Below are 6818 nucleotides of genomic sequence, written 5' to 3' on the forward strand. Positions count from 1 at the left end.
GTCTATATGAGATGCTAACTACTCAGTAGCCTAATAATACTGCACAATAGCATGTTGGGTAAAAATTCTGCTAATACTCTACTGTGCAATAGGATTAGGCTACTGCACAGTAAGCGTCACTAAAAACCCATGTGCTGGCACTACTGTGCAGCAGCACAAGTTACCTCGCATTGATTTAGTACTTGGTTATCCAAGTACTAAACTTAACATGAAAAAACTACAGTGCATTAATGAATGAGTAGACATGCCCGCTGAACCACACTCTCAGCAGAACTCCTGGAAAAGTGTCATGGAGCACGGGGCATTATTTGAGCTACATGTCAATTCCCCAATTCCTGCCTTACACCAACTCTTCAGTATCTTGATGGATAGAACTGTTGTGCAGAAGAACAAGACTGTCAGAATCTACACCCCACTTTTTGCCCTCCCACCTCCTACTTCCCCCCCAGTACTGTGCATTTTACAGATCATGTATCTTGTGACAGAAGACTTGAATCTTGTTACTAGGGTGGAGAATTGTGCAGGTTGTGGCCTGTGAGTATATAGCTACACAAATATACTTGTCCATATTTTCCATCTCAGAAGAGCTACTTATAGTGCATATGTTGCAGCAGTAGTTTGAGGAATGAAAAAAAAATAGAGGACAGCATTGAAGCAAAATTCTATTTTCACGGGGGGGGGAGGGGAATGAACCAAAAGAGAAGTACATGATGGGAGAGGAGAAAGAAAAGGAGACATGGTAAGAGAGAAAACAAGGATGAAAACAAGGGTGGGAAACAAGAATGGGAAAATGGAAACTACTGACTTTCCAATTCAGGAATAAAATAATACTCCTTTAATTTTTTTTTTACTGTCTTTTACCTTTATTGTTTTCTTTTTGATGGCAAATAAATCTATTGCTCTGGAAACTAAAATAGGATGCAGTGCATAGCCTATTTTAATGCTTCATATTGATTCTGACAGAATATAAAATCTAGAGAGACAAGGAATCCAGCTATGGTACCCTGCCAAATGCTCCCTCTAGCACCTAGACTTGGTGTCTATTCAACGCACCCTAGAGACTAATTCATGATTAAACAACAGAGCAGCTTTGGTATGTTAATGCATATCTACAGTGATTGTCAGTGTCTCCACAAGAAGCAAAGTGGGGTTGATCCTTCTCCTATATAAATCAATGATAGTTTTGACATTGACTTCAGGAGCTGGAGGGCGGGGCTTGTGGTAATAGGTTTTGCTTTTGGTAACTTTATGTGCTTGCTTTTGGTCACTTGATAAGAGAGTGACTGATCTAAAACTGCTCCAAGGACCATTGGAGGATACCTGTGTCTCATTCTGTAGTGAAGAACTGGCATAGCATGCATGCTATATTCAGTACTGAAGGAGTCTCCTATCCCTTGAAGTTTCTTAGTCAACCCCTCTACATCTCTCCTATTACATGGTAGCACAATGACCCACACATATCCTTACAGGCATAGGTGATGCATTTGGGGGGGGGGGGGGCACATGCCCACCCTGAGATTTGCCACCACTGACACTGCTGCCGGCATCTGCAGGTGATCACTGCTTGCCACCCCCAACCCTCGCTGCCAACGTTGCCGCAGCCGCCTGTGGGTGATCCCCACTCACTGCCACCATGCTCCCACCACCAACACCGCCACCACTTGTGGAAGGTTGCCGTGCCCCTCAGCCTCAGGAGGCATGAGTCATCCATGATTACAGGGGATAAAGCAAAAAACATCAGCCCAAGATTCAAATACTGCTTTTTAATCAAAATGTAAGCATGTATGTACAGATGTTTACAAAACTGGTTGTTCACTACTGGAATTTGCAGTATTCACAAGAGGTGCATATTGTTGAATAGTCCTTGACTGTAGATGAGCAAAGATGTTTCGCAGAAGCTCATTTAAAAAACACCAATGCATTATATAGTCTTGAAACCACAAGCTATTTTAACTGCATCTTCATGCCCAGAACACTCTGGCCAAAAAAAAATGTTCTGTTGATGTACAAGGAACATAGAGAGCAATAGATTTGTTTTTTTTAAAACATTATTGGCCACGGTGAAATAATCGTATTGCCATTCTTAAGACTACAGGTAGACTTCTTTTTAGATAGCTCATATATTTTATAAAGCAAGGTGAAGTTGTTGTATGACAACCTCTCTAATACTTGCCTGCTAAAAGTAGAATCATTATGCCCTCTTTTTGTAGATGGAGGACAGAGAAGTGATGGCCTGAATTCTATTTCATTTTAGGGGCCTAAATACACAGCTGCAGAACTATCATTTTTGAGACTTGTGCACAGTTTCAGATTCCCTTTCATCCTGCATGTGTACCTTTCACATTTCACTTTACCTACCCACAGGGTGTTTGAATAAACCTGCACTTCCTGTTTCCTAGCAAGGTGCTCTAACCACAAAGTTAGACATTATCCAGAGCACTTTCCAGGCTTCATGTTGATGCTGACCCATTGTAACTTGACATTTAATATTCATTAGCTACAAAGTTAAACATCAACAGGGAAGTTTCTATCTTATTAGGAGCAAGGGTCCAGGCTAAAACCTCAGGGCATTTTTACACGTGCTCTGGGAGATGTTGGGTGGGGGGGGAGGACGCTTTCATTAGTGAGCTGTGCTAATTAAAACTACCTGAATGTAACGTGCACCAGTGTCCCAGCACTGAAAAATGGTGGCAGGGCACTTTGAACTAAAGCTCATTGAACGAGCTTTAGGTCAAAGGGCCCCATTGCCATTTTTCAGCACAGGGATGCTGATACACATGACTCTAGAGTCTGCTGGAGCACATTAATTTCTGCGCTCCAGCAGACTCGATTAATTGAGTCTTCTCTGACATGCTGGATTTCCAGCACATTGGAGTAGGCTCCCTGCACATGTATAGGAGTGCTAAGGGCAGCATCCATTTCCCTGAGCCACACACCCTCTGGCTTGTTCTCTTCCTCTTGGCCCCACATCTCCCTCTCCATGCTGGCCAGCAAGTCAGCTTCAACAGGAGAATGGTCTGAATTATGAATTAATGCGTAATTCAGGAGTTCTCAACCTTTCTAAACTCGAGGAACCCTTTGTTAGACTTAAGACACCCCTCCATAACTTTTGTGAATTGAGCTGCACCTCACTTAAAAAAAAAAAAATTTATTGCAGGGCTTACCTCCTTGGAGAGGGGCTGGGCCATGGGGGCAGGGTAGTGGCCTGGCAGGGAGAGCCAAGCCTGCCTTCATCTACTTATCTCCTCACATATCGCTTATTGCCTTATGCTTCCTATAGCACCCTTTGAAAGATCTTGCAGCACCCTGAGTGCTCTGGCACCCTGGTTGAGAATCACTAACCTGTGTCCTGGTGCTTAGAATATCCTGTTGAGAGGCAATTTTAAACCCCTGTGGGGGAGAGGGACCTAGGCTCTTGATTTAAAACAGGGAAGGGGCCTTCTCCCCATCACCTCCTCTCCATTATTCTTGGGTAGGCCTAAGGACTCACCCAGCCATATACCTGTACTCAGTTGTAAGGTGGAGATATGAAATCACATATTTACATGCCCAGAACTGAATTGTAAACTGTACATAAGTGCCCCAAACAGCAGTTATGCTGCACTGAATGCACCATTTAGGCACGTAATATGACATAGGAATTAGCTTAGTGACTAGATGCAATATCTGTGGGGCAAAAAGAAAGTAACATTTGTAAGTCCTGACACTTACCAAGGTTTGTGTTTTGTTCACCAAGTTGCTGTTCAAGTTTGCAACTGGCAGAACTTCACATTCATTTGCAGTGGGAGACTTTCCCATGCAGTCCAGATTTTTTTCATTAGTCGTTGCTATAAAAATCCATTTCCAAGTTCTCTCCTGCTTCAAATGGGGATGCAATTGCACTGAAGTCAGTGGAGCTGCAACCCACTTATGCCTGGAGGGGAAAGTTGGCCTCTGGAATCTATAACGGTCTCAAAAATGAAGGAAAACCTGGAGGTAATTCCCAGATGCCAATAAAATTCTCATAGACACATGCCCTCTCGTTGGACCCTGCTGAAGTCTGTTTATACCACCAGCTCATAACAAAGTGACCTTAAAGCTTCCTTAAGGGACCTTAGCGGGGGTGGCTGAAGACTTCCCCAGCATCTGCTCAACATCTTGGTCCCAAAGTTGGGGGAGCATAATGGGCCGAGATGGAAGGTCACTGTAATGATGAGATGCTCTCCTTCTATCTCTGTCCTTGCTGTAACAAGTAAGAACAGCCCTGGGATAAGGTACTGCACTTGAGAACTGACTCCTGCAGGATAGTTAGATTTACGCTGAACACATCTTTTTGCTTTTCTGAAGAGAATAGTCCCACATTGGCAACTTTCATGTGAATGTTTTTTACTCTCTTGTGTTTAATCAGGTATTTTAACAAAGGCAGCAGTGTTCTTTCCTTAGCCCCAAATGACCCCAGTAGGAACCTTGAGTTATAGATTTGAAAAAGGAGAAATGCTACAGGCTGTGCAGCAGATCTGCTAACAACACTGCAGAAACCTGGTTACTCTGCTCTCGGTTCAGTTTATAGGCCACATGAAGCAATGCAACAGGTTTGAGGGGCCACTACATAGCACAAAGTATCAGTGTATGAGATTGCTCTAAAATAAAATGATTTGGGCTATCATATTTGCACAGTTATGGACTGATAAATGCATCCCAGGTGGGAATAAAGCCATTTGCACATCCAAAGGTGAAGAGGATAGTGAGAAGCCACAAACACAGGAATCACATAATCTATCAATGAAATGTCAACACCTCTGGAGCAGAACGCAGCAACTGCTCCCGCACGCTCCTCAATTACACTACAGTCCATGGCACCAAGGTGTGATAAGACTGCTGCTTCAAAATGATTCATCTTCCTGAGGTAGAGGCAATTAGAGGTGAGGAACGGTTGTGAAGGAAACCCTCCCCTAAACAGCCTATAAAAAGAGGAAGAGCTTGGGGTGATGTCTATGTTGTTACTTAAGCTAATAAAAAGGGCCAAACACTAGCAATAAGGTAAGCAGAGCCCATGTCCAAAGTGTACTCTGGCAAAGAATGATAGGAAGTTAATATTCCTGACCACCAGTATTATTTTCAGGAACAGGCAAGAGGAACAGGAATACCATGTACTGTATTAGCAGAAGCATTTTCTGCAACACCCTCCATTTGAATAGCTAAATACTACCTCAGCTGGAAGTAAGCAAGGAAATACATCAATGATTAAAGGCCCCTTCCAACACCAATACTATATTAAGTGTATCCAATCCTCCTTTCCTTTATGGTTCACTTAGATTTTTCAGAAAGTATGTGTCTTTTCTCTTCAAATGAAGAAAACATGGTTGTAATTTAAGCCCTGCTAGGAAACAGGGAGGAGGTGACCTCTGTGTGTGTGTGCGTGTTTGTGTGTGGACATACAGGGCTGGGTGAAGCAGGAGAGAAAAGGCAATAGAAATTAATGTACATGTTGGGGGAACAAAGCAGGAGAAATTCAGAGGAGGTAGCCATGCAAAGCAGATCAAAGCTTCCATATGTCCAGCTGATGGTGAAAGAACTGGTCAGTCCCAGGACTTTTTATAACCAGAAATGGAATTCACATTAAAAAGAAAGCCAAAACCCAAGGATAAGGCATCAAGGACCAAAGAAACAGAATTAGGGTTGAACTGAAATTCACTCTGGATATGTATGCACAGAACAATGTGCTGTGCAGCTACCCATACTAGTTCTGCAGGGGCTATTTCAGATACTGGAATAACTGCATTATCCTGGAGCTCCACCTGAGCTACCTAGTTCAGCTGAAAAGCAGGATATTGTTGTCTCATTGGATTGCTACTTTACCATGGTTTCATTGCTCCTGGTTCCTGAGCCAAAATATAAACATATATTAAAATACACATTATAAGCAGAAGGGCATGGTGGGGCCTGGTTTCTGGTATGGACCTGCTGTGAGGAAACCATTAGCACTTTTCCTTACAGGACTCACAATTCTGTTGGTATTAGTGAATCGACTAGGAAGGACACTAGTCAAGGGATCAAAAGGCTTGGGTCATACTCCTGGCTTTATGACTTGTTTCCTATGTAACCTATAGCAAGTCTTTTTTTTTTCTTTTCTGTGACTCCAACTCCCAGCTCAGGCTTCTTCTGCCCTGCCTATGCAGAACATAAACTCTAGACAGTAGAGACTGTCTTTCATTGTGTGATTGTGCAATGCCTAGCAAAATGGGACCCCAATCACAATTGGGACCTCTCCATGCTACTGTAGTACTAATTCTATGACAAGACTCGCACTCACTGTTATGTGAGAAACCTCTGAGTGTCACTGTGTAAGCTGTTCACTGTTTTACCTCCCTCCATAGAAATGATCTTTTGAGATTCACTGCGGGCATGGGTACCAATGGAAAAACACTGACAAAGCAAAGAGAAGGCATACACAAGGCACATGTACATGCAGTTTCTGCTCTATGAGTACTTCGGATGAGAACTTTTCAAGCCCTTCCTGTGACATTCCTTTCAGGTTTCTCATTTAAGCTTGACCCCACTGATAGTGCAAGATCTTAAGGCACAATGAGCTAATTTGCATGTTCCATCTTGGGCATTTAGGAATGATTATTTACCCCATTAAGTGACTGGCTACTTGGCCAAGCTGCCACTTGCTTTTTTAGAGGGTCTGTATTGGCTCCTGGTGGTTGCTGTGAAATCACCTGCTTCTGCAGGACTCCCAGCTCCTTCTGTCCACCCCCTATAGGGCTTAAGGGGATGACCAGGACAGACCACACAATTGGGTGGCAAGTGTAGGTACCCAGCAGCAATGAGGGTGA

The sequence above is a fragment of the Gavialis gangeticus genome, unplaced genomic scaffold (genome assembly GCF_001723915.1).
Source record: "Gavialis gangeticus isolate Ggan-Ray unplaced genomic scaffold, GavGan_comp1, whole genome shotgun sequence".
Classification (NCBI taxonomy): Eukaryota; Metazoa; Chordata; order Crocodylia; family Gavialidae; genus Gavialis; species Gavialis gangeticus.